At 47.0% G+C, this 17,183-nt stretch overlaps 1 protein-coding gene across 1 annotated transcript in view; it reads right to left on the reverse strand.

Moving 5' to 3' along the window:
* Positions 1 to 16,415, reverse strand: part of LOC139264313 (catenin delta-2-like) — a 1,401,072-nt gene extending 1,384,657 nt beyond the window's left edge. The window contains exon 1 of the mRNA XM_070880575.1: positions 16,336 to 16,415. The gene's annotated coding sequence lies outside the window, so the exon portion shown is untranslated. The remainder of the gene's footprint in view (positions 1 to 16,335) is intronic.
* Between the last annotated feature and the right edge of the window lie 768 nt (positions 16,416 to 17,183).

Below are 17,183 nucleotides of genomic sequence, written 5' to 3' on the forward strand. Positions count from 1 at the left end.
AGGGGGTACAGAGATGATTCACTAGGCTGATTCCGGAGATGAGGGGGTTACTTTATGATGATAGATTGAGTAGACTGGGTCTTTACTCGTTGGAGATCAGAAGGACGAGGGGTGATCTTATAGAAACATTTAAAATCATGAAAGGGATAGACAAGATAGAGGCAGAGGTGTTGTTTCCACTGGTAGGGGAGACTAGAACTAGGGGGCACAGCCTCAAAATACGGGGGAGCCAATTTAAAACCGAGTTGAGAAGGAATTTCTTCTCCCAGAGGGTTGTGAATCTGTGGAATTCTCTGCCCAAGGAAGCAGTTGAGGCTAGCTCATTGAATGTATTCAAGTCACAGATAGATAGATTTTTAACCAATAAGGGAATTAAGGGTTACGGGGAGCGGGTGGGTAAGTGGAGCTGAGTCCACAGCCAGATCAGCCATGATCTTATTGAATGGCAGAGCAGGCTCGAGGGGCTAGATGGCCTATTCCTGTTCCTAATTCTTATGTTCTTATGTTCTGATGTAAAGTGCCGAATAGAAAATAAAGTACTGTTCCTCGAGCTTACCTTGAGCTTTATTGGAACAGTGCTAGAGGCCGAGGACAGAGGGATCACAGTGGTCCAGAGAATTAAAATGATGGGCGATCGGAAGCTCGGGGTCACAGTTGTGGACTGAATGGAGGTGTTCCGCAAAGACATCACTCAATCTGCATTTGGTCTCCCAAATGTAGAGGAGATGGGATCGTGAGCAGCGAATACAGTATACTAAATTGAAAGAAGTACAAGTGAATCGCTGTTTAACTTGCAAAGAGTGTTTGGAGTCCTGGGCGGTGGGAAGGGAGGAGGTGAAAGGGCAGGTGTTGCATCTCCTGCGTTTGCTCAGGAAGATGCCATGGGAAAGGGAGGGGGTGTTGAGGGTGATAGAGGAGTGGACAAGGGAGTTGTGAAGGAAACAGTCCCTTCAGAATGAAGGCAGCAAGAGCTGTTTGGTGGTGGGATCACACTGGAGGTGATGGATATAGTGGAGTATGATCTACTGAATGTGGAGGCTGGTGGGATGGAAGGTGTGGAAAAGGAGAACCCTACCGTGATTCTGGGAGGGAGGGGAAGGGCTGAGAGAATAATTGTGGGAAATGGAATGAACACTGTCGAGGCCGCTGTCAACCACGGTGGAGGGGAATCCTTGGTTGAGGAAAAAAATACATATCAGAAGAACTGGTACGGAAGGTGGCATCGTTGGAATGGATGCGATGGAGACAGAGAAACTAGGAGAATGGTAGAGTCCTTACAGGAAGCAGGGTGAGAGAAAGTGTAGTCAAGGTAGTTGTGGGAGTCCGTGGGTTTATAGTAGATATTGGTCGATAGCCTGAGGAAAAAAAAGTGTTTGAAGACCTGGCCCTCAAAACTGCCACCACGCTCATGGTCTACAGGGCTGTAGTAATACCCGCCGCCCATGGCTCAGAGACATGGACCATGTACAGTAGACACCTTAAGTCGCTGGAGAAATACCACCAACGATGCCTCTGCAAGATCCGACAAATCCCCTGGGAGGACAGACACACCAACATTAGCGTCCTCGACCAGGCCAACATCCCCAGCATTGAAGCACTGACCACACTTGATCAGCTCCGTTGGGCAGGCCACATTGTTTGCATGCCAGACACGAGACTCCCAAAGCGCTCTACTCAGAACTTCTTCACAGCAAACAAGCCAAAGGTGGGCAGAGGAAATGTTACAGGGACACCCTCAAAGCCTCCCTGAAAAAGTGCAACATCCCCACTGACACCTGGGAGTTCCTGGCCAAAGACCACCCTAAGTGGAGGAAGTGCATCCGGGAGGGTGCTGAGCTCCTCGAATCTCATCGCCGAGAGCATGTAGAAATCAAGCGCAGGCAGCGGAAAGAGCGTGCGGCAAACCTGTCCCACCCACCCTTTCCCTCAACGTCTATCTGTCCCACCTGTGACAGAGACTGTGGCTCTCGTATTGGACTGTTCAGCCACCTAAGGACTCATTTAAAAGTGGAAGCAAGTCTTCCTCGATTCAGAGGGACTGCCTATGATGATGATGATCCTCAGAAATGGAGACAGAGAATTCGAAGAAGGGAAGGGAAGAGTTGGAGATGGTACATGTGAAGGTATGGGAAGGAGGGAAATTGGAAGCAAAGTTGATGAAGTTTTCCAGTTCAGGACGCGAGCAGGAAATGGCACTGATACAGTTATCAATGTACCGGAAAAAGAGGTGAGGGAGGGGACTCGAGTAGGACTGGAATAAAGAAGAGGTGAGGGAGGGGACTCGAGTAGGACTGGAACAAAGAATGTTCTATGTATCCCATGAAAAGGCAGGCATAGCAAGGACCCATACATGTTCCACAGCAATACCTTTAATTTGGAGGAGGTGAATGGAATGAAAGGAGAAGTTATTCAATGTGAGAAGTTCAGTCAGGCAGAAGAAGGTGGTGGTGGATGGTGACCAGGGGCTAGATTTTACACTTTTGTACAGATCGTCCAAAAATAGGCATTATTTCCAGCGTGGACGGTAAAAATGGGTTTTCAGATCGCCGGCTTCTCGCCCATTCTCAAAGCACCTCGTCTCCATTTTTAAAATTGGGCGTTACCACGAGCGATATGAAATGGGCGGTAGCGTTAAATCTCGCTGACCTTCTGCAGTAAAGTGTCACCATCCTTAACAACAGCATGGCAACACTCGATTCCCGTGATTCAGGAGGTCAAGGGTCATCATGACATGCGCAGGAGAGAGAGAGAGAGAGAGAGAGAGAGAGAGAGAGAGCTGAGAGGGACTGAAGGCGTGTGTGGGTGTGTTGTGGCTGCTTGGGAGGAAGGAAGGAGACTTTAGAGCTCTATAGCAAATAGGGAAACAAAAATTAGCTGTTACCAGCCTGATGATTGCCCAAATTTGGCCTATAATGGAGGGAGAGAAGGAGACAACAGCATGCTGTGGAGACAGATGCTGGAGAGAGCAGTTAGGTGGGAGAGAAGCACATTGGAGGGCACAAAAGAGCGAGGAGGTTCGCAGACTAGGCAAATGCCTCCCTCCTGCAGGAGGTCGAGTTACGCTGGGGTGATTTGACATAGGGAGGGCTGGGAAGCCCACCCCAAAGACCTACCAGAAGATATGGACCGAGGTAGCAGAGGTGGTGTCGTCGGTGACCAATGAGCTGCGTGAGGGCAACCAATGCCGCAAACAATGGAACGACCTTGTGGGATCCGCAAGAGTAAGCATTACATTTATTTATATGTGGATATGTATTTTTAGATAATTTCATTTTTTAACAGTCATGAGTGACTATCAGCAGATGTGAAGTCTTGCCGGGAATGTTTTACTCAAAGCCTCCAGTCACGCTGCACGTCTTTAGGTAAAGAATGATAATTATATCACAATAAGCATGATTACATCTGTCAGTTATTGTTGTATCAGTCTCTGTGACAGTACCTAGCAATGATATCATGCAATGATCTCATGCCATGACGCCCTGTCATCCTTTAAAGAAGAAGCTATCAACAATGAAGTCCATGCAGAGGCGAACGGGTGGGGGGCCACCAGTCCCCAGCGACATCACTGAGATGGAGGAGCGTGTGCTCGCACTCGTGGAGAAGCATCCCCGGACAGCCACGGAAGCATCTGATGCCACGTGAGTAAAGCTTACACCATTGCGTGATGTAAAGTCAATAGATGCCACACCCACTCATATCCGAACAATCGTATATGATAGATGATTTCTAAAATTGTCCTAGAAATAATGCTGGCCTAATGAAAATTATTAAAATGCAAATGTGTTGATGGTCATGAAATGTGATGTCCGTGATGTTTTTGATAGCGGTGGTGCTTTTGTCGTGCATATGCTGTATGTAGCGCTGGACTCACCTTGTGACCCAAGCACCCCCTTCTCCTCTAATAACCTCATTTGTGTTTTTCAACAAAGCCAGCAGCGCGGCTCCAGGCAAGATCACAGAGGCCAGAAGGTGGGGGTGCAGGGCCGACTCTCTGGACGATCATTCAACTGGTGCTGAGGAGCTCCAATTCTCGCCTGTCAATCTGCTGGGTCTGTTCTCCACGGATGAGAGCGACTTCGAAGAACCTGCATCGCCAACGCTCCAGAAGCCATTGCACCCCAAGGCCATCTAGTGCTACTCCGGTCACTCCCGCCTCCACTCTGGAGATACCGGCCCCAAACACCTCGCCACAGGGCACCCCATTTGTCCCCAGGACAGCAATGACCCCGTGGAGGCCTCGTGGACACAGCAGGTCTGGTCCACGAGAGTGGAGAGATGGTACAGTTTGTCCAGGAGGACTGTAGACATTGCTGACCAGCTCATCGAAGCATTGGGGGGCATATCCTGACAGCTGGCCACCATGACGGAGTACATTCCGCGGATGGCGGAGGCCCTGGATGCGATAGCCAGGAACACTGCTGGCACCGGCCTCCCAGTGGTCCCAGAGCGCGGCACTCCACCCCTAGGTTCCACACCACCACTGCAAACGACAGATGAGAGCAAGGTACAAGATCCTGCTTCTGCATCAGAGAATGTTTCCTCCTCGGCACCATATCCGTGCAATCACCGCTTCTGCCTTCATCCCCCCCCAATGAGGCACCACCTGAGGAGCTCCTCGGCCAGGCACCGTGGAGCGAGGAGAGGAAGGGGTAGAGGTGGGGAGAAGGCGGCGGGGGGGGGGGGGGGAAGGAAAGTGAGGTGCATGTCCGCAGGTGATGGCTGTGTTATATCTCCATCTGGATGTATGCAATTTGTTGTAATGTATGGGGGCTGGGGACCACGCTCCTGCTTTACCTTTGAATTCTGTGTTGCTGGACATGTTCAACATTTGATTGATATCAATGGTGGAAAAAGTGGGGTGTGGGCGGGGGTTGGATGTTTTTGCCTGTGATACTTACAATTTCAGACTAACGTTGGTATAAATTTTTTTTAATTAAACATTGTCTCAGATAGCTGGACCGTTAACATAAAAGGGTTAAATAAAACTTATCAATCAACGTAAACTTTAACTGGCACCAAGATGATGGGCACCATTGATGTCTGAGCTGCACACACACAGCAGTGTATCAGCGTTGTCACTCACAGCAACGTGCTTTCAGGCAAATCGTTCAGATATCAGCTCCTCCCGTAAGAGACTTGCAACTATGTAGCTACCACCAGCCCTTTCCTGCGGTCTGGGGGGGGTTGTGGGCATGGTTGCATAGCCAGCCTGATTGTCTGGCCCTAGGTCAGCATACAGCCCCTCATCGTCCTCTTTCTTTCTCTCCTGAGGTGAAGTATCAGTCCCTTCTGGCAATTCTGACCCCTCCTGATAGCCAGATTGTGCAGCATGGAGCACACGACTACGAATTTAGCTACTTGCTCAGGGCTGTACTGTAGCTCCCCTCCAGAGTGGTCCAGACATCTGAAGCACTGCTTAAGCACAGTTATTGTTTTCTGGACCACATTGCTTGTGCCTCTGTGGCTCTGGTTGTATCGCTTCTTGGCCTCGGTGTGAGTGTCACGCAGGGGGGTCATCAACCAGGTGGCTAGGCCATATCGGTTATCAACAAGCATCCAGCACTGTCCTTGTGGCTGACTATTAAAAATGTCAGAGACAGCGGACTCACGCAGGATGTGAGCCTCTTTGAAGGTGCCCGGACATTTGGCATTCACTGCCATGACGATCTGGTTGTGGTCGACAACTAATTGGACCTTCAGGGAGTGAAATCCTTTTCCGTTACGAAAACGCTCCAGGTCCTGGAGCGATACGAGTGCACTGTGTAGCTCCCTGCACCCCGGGGAACTTAGCAATGCAGTAGAATGCTCCAGCCCTGTCAGTCTGAACCTCCGTGGTCATGGGGAAGCTGATAAAGTCCATCCTTCTTGTGTACAGGGCCTCCATGACCTATCTAATGCAGCGATGGATTGCATGGTGAAACAGAGGGCAAATCTTGACCGCGGAGGCCCGAAAGGAACTGGACGCATAGAAAGACAGTGTCGTGGTGACCTTGACCTCGACTGACACTGATGTCCTGATGACAGGCTGCATATGTAGCCTGATGAGCTCACATATTTCATTGATCATCACCTTGTGGAATCGCAGTCTCCGAAGGCAGGTGTGGTCGGAGACGTCGAGGTGAGACCTCGTTTCCCTGTACGTGCGGGGTGTGCATGGTCTGGTCCTCCTCCTCATTTTTGCATGTCTTAAATTGGGGACATCATGATGTGCATCACACATTGAGCCATCTGCACGCTGCAGCATCTGCGTATTAATTGATGCAGGCTGAGAAATGGCTGGCCCCATTGCAATGAAAGTATAATAGCGATTGATCAGAAGCAATAATTTCCTCACTAAAATACACCTAGAGTAAACCCCCAATAGTCCAGAGTCTGAAAATATGTCTGTTGAGATGGTCACTTCACCTGAGAAGAACTCCAGAGACAACACAAACTCCCCCGAAGTTGAAGCAACCTTTTGAATGAAGCGACCTGTGATTTTAAAAATGGCAGCCACACCGCTGGCTTTAGTTCAGAACAGTTCCACTTTTTCTGGGTGGTTTTTATGGGTGATGTGTGTGCGAGGTGGTGAAATTGACAGAGGGCGATCTCCTGGGCATTAGTTTTGCCAAATGTGGTTTTTACTACAAAAAAATGAGCGGGCGGTATTATAGAATCTCGGCGTTAATTCCGTGTGGAAATATTATGGGCGTTGATTTCGCCCATTCTGATGATTCCGCCCAAAAATAGTGGGCGGGTGGTATTGTTTTCTCCCGGCGTTAAGCACATGGGGAAAGTAACGTTCGGCGATAAGTTTCCGAAAAATACCCGTCAGTTTCCATTTTGTGGCTAAATGGGCGACATATCGGCGTTATACACCTTTTCAGCGGTAAAATGGACATTAAGTGGGCGTTACGCATGCAAACAACGTGGAAAGTCTAGGCCCATGTAACTATTATTCGATTATGTAGTATGGGCATTTTTGAAATGGAAAGAAGGTTGAGATGTTATATAATTGCAGGTTTTAGGATTCTAAAGGGAGTAGATGATGTAGACCATGACAAGCTGTTTCACCTTGTGCAAAACAGTAGAACCAGAGGACGTGGTATGCACCAGAAGTGGGGATAAATTCAAAACTGATCTACGGAAACAATATTTCAATGAGCGAGTGGTCAATCGATGGAACAGGCTCTCTAAGGAAATGGTCGAAACAGTTAGTATTGATTCATCCAAATTGGATAGATTACTTGCTGAAAATACCATTTTGGGAGACAATATACGAGTAATTTGAGACATGACATGTGTAGAATGCTTGCGAGGAACAGGTGATTTTGGATGCATGGCTCCCACGCACTCCACCACTGTGGGTTTTCTGGTGCCATTTGTGGACCTGTTGTAGACTAATAGAGATAGATTGATTGCTATGATTAGTCAACAACTTCATTATTATATCATGCATGTAGCAATTCATATGTTCCTACTTTCAAACTCCCAAATGCTGCTTTCCTCACTTCCTCTTGCCCACCAAACCTAGGCTTCCCTTCAGACTCTCCCCGGCCAACCTTGAATCCATATCTATCCATGTTTCCCCACCCCCACCCCCCCCCGACCTCTCCAAGCTCATGACTTTTCCATGAGAATCGCCTCCTCATCACTTAATCCCATTCCCTCTGAACTGCTGACAACCCAACTGCCCAGTGCGGACCACATCCTCGTTAACATTGCAACTGGTTCCTTCTCCTCACTTTCAAATCCGTTATGATCACCCGCTTCTCAGAAAAACCCCACTCGTGGCCCTTTATCCTTGTAAACTGCCAACCCATTTCAAAACTCCCTTTCCAAAATCCTTGAACGTATTTTTACATTCCAAATCTGCACTCATCTTTCCCATAAATACCCGTTTGATTGATTCTAGGATGGCTTGACTTCCTGCCCCATTATCTCTGGAGTCGACAAAGAATGTATTCTTGGCTACTCCTTTTCCTCATCGACGTGTTACCACTTCGACAGCCATGGGGTCAACATTCACCCGCATGCTCACAACACCCAGTTCTATCTCTCCATCGCTTCTTTTGATGCCTCCACTGCTTCAGTGCTGCCACACTGCTTGTCTGACATGGAGTCTTGGATGAGGCGTTATTTTCACCAGAAAAAGATTGGAAATCACCATCCTCAAGCGACACCACAAACTCCATACACATTCCATCTCCCACCCCAGCCACAAGGTTGACGCAGACTAAAACTGCAGCTTCATATTCCACCCTAACCTAAACTGCGGACCTGCATCACAAAGACCATATACTTCCAGAACTAATATTTCCCCTCTCCACCCCTACGACTACCGTAGTCCTTCTGTCACTGAAACCTTCACGTTGCCTCTCATCACCTCCAAACTCGACTGTTACACTTATTTTCTGCCCTGCCTCTTAACCTTCAGAAAATTCAGCTCATCCAAATCACAGCCTGTATATCCGATCCTGCACAAAGTCTTTAGTGAGCAACATTGGCAACTGGTCTCCCAGCACCTCAAATTTAAAATTTGAGGTGGCTGAGTCCTGAACGACACACCTGCGAGGCCGGGCCTGCAGAAGGTGATGAAACAACCAACACAAGGAAAAACCTACTTGACCTCATCCTCACCAATCTACTTGTCACAGATGCATCTGTCCATGACAGTATTGGTCGGAGTGACCAATGCTTAGTAGTCCCTGTGAAGATGAGGTCCCGTCTTCACACTGATGACAACCTCTATTGTGTTATCAGGCACAACCACAATGCTAAAAATGGAAGATTCAGAACAGATCTAGCAGCACAAAATTGGGCATCCATGAAGCACTGTGGGTCATCAGCAGCAGAAGAATTGTATTCCACCACAATCTGTAACCTCATGGCCCGACATAGTCCTCAATCTACCATTACCATCAAGCCAGGGGACCAACACTGATTCGATGAGGAGTGCAGAAGAGCATACCAGAAGTAGCACCAGGCATACCTATAAATGAGGTGCCAACCTGGGGAAGCCACCACACATGCTTGCAAGATCGATCCCACAACCAACAGATCAGATCATAGCTCGGCAGTCCTGCCACATTCAGCCATGAATGGTGATGGAAAATGAATCAACTAAAGAGAGGAGGATGCTTCATGAACATACCCATCCTCAATGATGGCAGAGCCCAGCAAGTGAGTGCAAAAGACAAGGCTGAAGCATTTGCAACCATCTTCAGCCAGAAGTGCCGAGTGGATGATGCATCTCAGCCTCCTCCCGAGGTCCCCATCATCACAGAAGCCAGCCTTCAGCCAATGTGATATCAAAAAATGCTTGAGCACACTGGATATAACGAAGACTATGTGACCCAACAACATCCTGGCTAAATAATTCTGCTCCAGAACTAGCTGTGCATCTGGCCAAGCTGTTCCAGTACAACTACAATAATGGCATCTACCCGGCAATGTAGAAAACTGCCCAAGTATATCCTGCCCACAAAAAGCAGGACAAATCCAATCAAGCCAATTGCCACCCCATCTGTCTACTCTCAATCATCAGCAAAGTGATGGAAAGAGTCATCGACAGTACTATCAAGCGACACTTACTCACCAATAACCTGCTCACTGATGCTCAATTTGGGTTTTGCCAGGACCACTCAGCTCCAGAACTCATTGCAACCTTGATCCAAACATGAACATGGACAACAGAACTGAATACCAGAGATGAGGTGAGAGTGACTGCCTTTAAAAGCAAGAAAGCATTTGACCTAGCATGTCATCAAGGAGCCCTAGTAAAATTGAAGTCAATGGGAATTGGGGAAAACTCTCCACTAGCACCAAGATGACTTTACTTGCTGGAGACCAATCATCTCAGCCCCAGGACATCGCTGCAGGAGTTCCTCAGGGCAGTGTCCTCGGCCCAACCATTTTCAGCTGCTTCATCAATGACCTTCCATCTATCATTAGGTCAGAAGTGAGGATGTTTGCTGATAATTGTGCAGTGTTCAGTTCAATTTTCAACTTCTCAGATAATGAAGCAGTGTGTGCCTGTATGCAGCAAGAACTGGCAGCATTCAAGCTTGTGCTGATAAGTGATAAGTAACATTTGCACCACACAAGTATCAGGCAATGACCATTTCCAACAAGAGAAAGACTAACCATCTCCTCATGACATTTAATGACCATCGTCAAATTTCCCGTATCAACATCTTGGGGGTCACCATTGACCAGACACTTAACTGAACCAGCCACAAATACTGTGGCTACAAGAGTAGGTCAGAGGCTGGGTATTCTCTTGACTCCCCAAAGCCTTTTGACCATCTACAAAGCACAAGTCAGGAGTGTGATGGAAGACTCTCCACTTGCCTGGATGAGTGCAGCTCTAACAACAGTCAAGAAGATCGACACCATCCAGGACAAATCAGCCCATTTGATTGGTACCCCATTCACTCCCTCCACCACCAGCGCACCATGTCTGCAACGTGTACCATCTACAAGATACACTGCAGCAACTCGCCAAGGCTTCTTCGACAGCACCTCCCAAACCCGCAACCACTACCGACTAGAAGAAAAGGGCAGCCAACGCAAGGGAACACCACCACCTCCAAGTTCCCATCCAAGTCACACCCCATCCTGACTTGGGAACATAGCCATTTCTTCATTGTCGCTGGGTCAAAATCCTGGAATTCCCCCCTAACAGCACTGTGGGAGTACCTGCACTGTGGAAGTACCTTCACCATATGGTCAGCAGCAGTTCAAGGCAGCAGCAGACCATCTTCTCAAGGGCAATTAGGAATGGGCAATAAATGCTGGCCTTGCCAGTGACTCCCACATCCACTGAATAAATATTTTTTTAAATTCTCATCCTTGCGTTTAAATCTTTCATGGCCTCCTCCAGTTCCACCACCGCTCCACTGTCGGAGCGCCGGGCCCTGGAACATCATGGGCTGCCCCGACCTGTGTGAGAACACCACCACAGGTCAGGGCTATAAATAGGGCCCTGGAACATCATGGCGGAGGTGTGGCGAATGAGGGTATGGGGCCCAGAAGAGCCAAGGCCCCAGAAGCAGCACGGACCTGCCCACACTGCGATGTGTGTGCACACTCGGTCCGTGCAGCAGAGCAGGTCTCCAGTCGTCCTGATTAATCTTTACCACTGGATAAAGGCCTAGCTCTGTCAAGCCCGTGTGGTGGCTAGTGTGCAACGGTCACCACACGTTAAAAAAAATCCACGTACAGGCATCTTCCACCCCCTCAACTGAAGTTCAGGACTGGAACATCGGGTCCTTCATTGAAATATCTGTGAACTCTTGTGGAAGCAAGTCATCCTCGTTTGAGGGACCGCCTATGATGATGATGACTGTCTGTTCTCTGACTGTCGCCATTTATGCATCCCTCCCTGCCTTTGCCCCACCATTGGAATCTGTGCCTTCAGATACCAAGGCCCCATGCTCTGAATTTCCCTCCCCAAAATCACTTCCGCCTCTCCATTTCCCCCTACTCTTCCATTAAGACCCTTCTTTAAACCCATCTCTTTGATCGAAGTTTTGGTCATCCCCAATATCTCCTTCTTTGGCTCAACATCAGTTCCTCTGTGAAGCAATTCAGGACAATATTATAGGTGTTATATAAATGCAAGCTCTTGTTGCTGTGTCACATTATGAACAGGTGCTATACAAGCGTAACATTTGTACTGTTGCTGACAGATGTGTGTGTCAACTGTAAGAATAAAAAACATAACTTCAGGTTAATCAAGTACAGTAAAACCAGTACAAACACACATCCTCGGAAAACAGAAACCTGCAAAAAAACAGACACTTATTGACAGTCCCGAATAAGTGACATTATAATAGATACAAGCTGAACCTTCAAACCCCACAGACAGTCGCAAACTACAAACAGCCTTCAATGCACCAAGTCCTTTTGCAACTGAAACATGGGACATGCAGTTAAGCACAAGGCGGCAACGGGTGAAAAAATAGCTTGTGTGGAATGGGTATTTCTTTATCCAGCATCCATAATGGCAGATAAACTGCTCTGTCACTGGGATTGAATGCTTGCATGACTCGATCCCAGAGATAGAGGGGTTTCTGTGTCATGATGGATGCTGGGTAAATAACTCGCCATTCCACAAAAGCTGGGAACTGTACCGGAATGACCGGTACTCTTGTGAAATAGGGCTTGGATCTCCAGGGTTGCCACTAGAGTATTTACATGGTGATCATCGCATTACATTTCCCAACACAGTGTTTTAGCATCGTCCCCCACGTGGAGTGCAGTTGTGAGGGGGATGGAGAGTCAGGAATCATGGGTGTCGACATTCAGGAGGGGGTTTTATATGGTGGCGTTCTTAGCATTCGGGGAAGGGGGGGGGTGCGTGGTCTCTGAAATTGCGGGCGGGAAGAGATGGGGAATGGGGCTCTGGAGTGATGGAGACTGGGTAACACGATCTCGGGGAGCGAAAGAAAAAGGAAAGGGCAGGGACAAAGGGACTAGGAGTTGGAAGATTGGGGCTCAAGTGGGGGAGGGGTGCGTGGGGGTGGACACCATCATTCTCTGCCAAGCCAGGAGCAGCAGCAACAACATGGATTGGGAGCAGCACAGAGAGAAGCAGCCAGTAAAGTGGAAGATCCAAGGGTGGAGAGAGGAAGAAGGTTCTTAAACTGAGGGCTATTAGACTGTGGGATCCTTTGCCATATGTGGCTATCTAGGTAGAGTAATATTTAATATGAAAGGTAAGTGGGATAAATATCTGAAAAGGAGCAATTAACAGGATCTGGGGTTTACAGGAGTGAGTGTAATTTCTCGGTTTACCCTCTTCTCCGGCTCACGGGTAACCTCCTGGTTCATGGAACTTCTCGCACAACAGTACAAACTGCCAACATAGCAAATCCCAGAATCAGGACATCCCTTCCTCAATGGAAAAGGACCTCAGGATGGCAATAAAACTGAGCATCCAAACAAACAGAAAATCACATCCCACTGACAGTACTCCAGAATTCAGCGCGATCCCAGGTGAGAGCAAAAGAAGAAGGAATGCTGCAGGAGATACAGCCAATCCCAAGATATTTGGCTCATCCATTTAACGGACATACAATAACCATTTTGAAAATACGGACACCTGCAAATTAAGGACACCCGATGCAAGTCCCTCAGGTGTGCCTAATTTACACTTTTCACTGTATCTTAATGCTGCTGTTACACATGTATCAAGATGGATGCTGAAGAACATCCTGAACAAGTAATTTTTTAGATAATGTAAAAAAAATTGAAAATGCACAGGGACTTGAAGACTAAATGCATTTTTTTTTAAAGTGAGTCCCAATAAACGCCACCATTGGCAGCCGTGCTTTCAACACAACAGCCTAGGCCCTAATCTCTGGAATTCTCTCCCTAAAACTCTCCGCCTCCTTTAAGACGCTCTTTAACACCTAGCTCTTTGACCAAGTTTTTGGTCATTTGTCCTAATATCTCATGTGACTCAGTCAAATTTTGACGAATTACGCTCCTGCGAAGCACGTTGGGAAGTTTAACTACCTTAAAGGTGCTATGTAGATGCAAGTTGCTTTTGTTGTTATCAAGCAAGCTGCTTGGTACTATGTGGCTTATTCCATCAGATAAAATGAAGTAGGTCAAAGACATAGGACATCTCCCTGACCACTGTGAATTATGCCACTAGATGACTAGCACAATCCCAGTTGGGCAAGTTGGACAGCGTCAGTTTATTTTTCTGCAACACAGAAATGAATTTCCTTGAGGTGCTTCATCTCGAAGCCCAGTCAAGAAAGAAAAAAATTCACCCAGCTAAAGCAACTAAGTGGTGGTCGGCTCAGATGCTTGAATTTGTGATCTGCTGGTCTGGACTCGAGTCTGAGGATGGCATGAACCAAATACAAAATAATGCTTCCAGATACAAGTAGGCTCTAGTTCCTGACCTCAATAAAAGAGGGCTGGGGGGTGGGGGGGGGGGGGGGGGGGTGGTAGGGAGACGGGAAGCAGATGGAGTTGCTGATGATCACAAAACTGTGAATTTCCATTTTGCACGCATATCAGATTTGCATGGCGAGACACCATGTGCTCGATAAAATGCTTCAAAAGATGACCAGTTCGATACTTCCCAAGCTGTTAAATTGCTTTGGCCGACTCTCAATCAGAATGATGAATTTGTTCCAATTCTGAGAAGTATTGAGCTGGAAATTTTCATCCTGGCTAAGGTTGTCGAAAACATATTTAATTTATAGGAATAGTCTTCAGGAAACCCAAAATGTATTTTTTGAACATATCAAACCTAGAAAGAACAAGCTTGCATTTATATCATGCCTTTCACATCCTCAGGCCATCCAAAGTTCTCATCACATTTCAGGATTTCTTTGACCATTTTTGTCCAGTAAGTATTGGGAGGTTGTGTGTGTGGGAGGGGAGGGGAAGAGACAGGCATTGAAAATTGCATTTTTTTTTTTTTAAAAAGCATTGTATATTCTCTCAGTTTTTTTATGCTAAATGGAAGCTTTCCCTTACTGCCACTCCCCCACCAAAAGATCAAACAATCAAAAATCACCTCACACACATTGTTTTGGAGAACCATTGATATCTGTCCATCTATGAAAAGAGATACAAGTTGGAGGCTGGGATACAGGCTAGATGTTGCTCAGGCATGCCAGAACAGCAAGGGATTAGGAGAAGATGAAATACAGGAGAGGCAAGTTAGAAAGGTAGCTTTAAGTCATGCAAGATATCCCACTATGGGGTAGGGTAGCAATTTCATTATTTTTATATTACTACAAGACAAGTTCTAATGCTGGAAGTAAATTAATCCAATTGTGACTGTTGCTTTCCATGCTTGCCTAATGGGAAATAAAGCAGCTTAACGATTCATTTCAGTTCTCATCTCACCAAGTGTTCACTTCGGCTGTCTTCAGAATGATTGAAGATATACACGTGTGAAAGACACTAGGATCCAGTTTAGATTACAAAGGGATATTACTGTTACACCCCTGAGTTAAGCTACATTACAAGTCAATACAGGCAGTGAGAGTCAACTCCTATAAAAGATGTTCAGACCACCTCGGGAATCGGCTGACACCACCGAACCAGAGAAGATATGTATGGCAGTCCCTAATTCATGAAAACATATCATAGCCAATGGCGTACATTTCAACTGTAGTCACTATTATTCAGGCAGAAGTGGCAGCCAACTTGCACACAGCAAGGTCTTACAAACAGCGAATCTGCCTTGGTGGTGTTGGTTGAAGGATAAATGTTGGCTATGACACCAGGAAAACTCTGCATTCTTCCAAGTCTAGACTCTTGTGCATCCCAGATTTCCTTCATCCCAACATTGGCGGCCGTGCCTTCTGCTGTCTAGGTCCTAATGATCAGATAATCTGTTTTTAGATGTTTGTGAGGGATAAATATTGGCCTCTGCTCTTCTTCAAAATAGTGTCATGGGATCGTTTATATGCACCTGAGCAGGCAGATGGGGCTTTAGTTTAATGTCTCATCCCAAATACAGCAGCTCAACAGTGCAGCACTCCCTCAGTAATGCACTGCCTAGCTTTTGTGCTCAATTCTCTGGAGTGGGGCTTGAACCCACAGCATTCTGACTCAGAAGCAAGAGTGCTACCTACCACTGAGCCACAGCTGATCCATAACTGGTGTCAGTTTATAGTTGGATTGCTAATTAGAGAACCAGCATCCTTCACAGAACACTGTTTTTGGAGCTGCTCATTAGAGCCATCCATCTTAGAGACCAGATTTCATAACAACCAAACCCTCTTCTATCGATGACATTTCTTCTTGAAGTCAGTTGACATTCCCTCCACAGTGTACTAGAAGGCAATTAATTCCTAGTCCACACTCCTAGAATCCATAAATCCAGCATTCAGTGTTGTCAACATCATTTTTTCCCCTCTATTACCATTTTCTAATCACATCTGTTCTTGTTACTAATACAATTACTACAGGTAGCTAGGGGGAGAAATTCAGTATTGGCCCGTTTGGGGCGTCAACTTTTGAAAGCTGGGAAAATTAGCGCGAGGCGCTAATGATTTCCAGCTTTTTCTAAATTCGGTTTTGCGCTCCAAGATTAAGTGGAGCGCTAAATCACGCTAAAGGACCGAGGCGGGGCAGTAGTGGTGCAGCGCTGCCATGATCCGAGACTCCTTCCCTCCCTTAAAGGGAAGGGCTATCGGTGCAGCTCTGCATTGGGACCAGTTAGCTGGTCCCCGACGGCAGCCACAATCCGGCTTGATCAACCCCATGCATTCCAGCAGGATGCCGGGTTGATCGATCGTGGTCCAAGAGCAATCGGAAAAAATCAGTTTATGCGTTGGTAAAATTTTTCTTCTACGCGCCAACATCCCCTTTTACTTGCGCTTCCAAAGCTCCCGGCCTCCTGAACAACGCCTCCTGCAGCTGTTGGTGTTGTTGCGCAGTGAGCGGAACCGAAGTTAGGGTCCGGGGCACTACCGGGACGATGCGCACAGCAATGATGTCATGATCTCCGGGCGCAGGAGATCGTAGTGCAAGGTGTTACCGCCGCCACAAACCACTCGGCCAAGGTAGCAGGAATCTTTCATCTCACCGCGTCCGGTCAGTACGTCGTTAGCCCCCTATTATCGCCCCCAGAAGTGACAATAGGTGGCCAATTTCTAGGCCCAAGTGTCTCACTTCTGGCTCATTGTTACTTAACTCTAATTATTATTGATGCTGATGATTGGTTGGCTAGGATTGCATCTGCTGATCGAAATACTAGAGGTTATCAGTTCTATGGTAACAGAGTTTGGTTAGTGCCAAGTTATTGCACGATATGCCTTTAATCTTATCAGTAGGGTGGTTCTCGAAGGCAAATATATAGGATTTTTAGTTAGTTTCATTGAATTGGAACCCTAAATTTTTATTTGATGAAACTATTATATAAATGCTTAAAATTTAGTTTCTGCTTCTCTAGCAGCTAAGGTAGTGAGCAGTCGAGGCATATAGACTAGGAAAGTCCCAGGTTCAATTGGCAATTTGTGCTGAGTTAGGTACTTTCTGGTGAGGGGTTTGCAGGGGAATACAATTAGCCAGTGTCCCCGATTAGGAAGATGATCAACCAGGATTCCCATTCCTAATTATTCATTGACCCTACTTAAAAGGATGTGTCCATTGGTGTTGGGTGAGATGCAGTGAGCTGTGTTGCTCTAAGTTGAATATCATATGGATGCCCCACTCTCTAG

Source organism: Pristiophorus japonicus, chromosome 5 (assembly GCF_044704955.1).
Source record: "Pristiophorus japonicus isolate sPriJap1 chromosome 5, sPriJap1.hap1, whole genome shotgun sequence".
Classification (NCBI taxonomy): Eukaryota; Metazoa; Chordata; class Chondrichthyes; family Pristiophoridae; genus Pristiophorus; species Pristiophorus japonicus.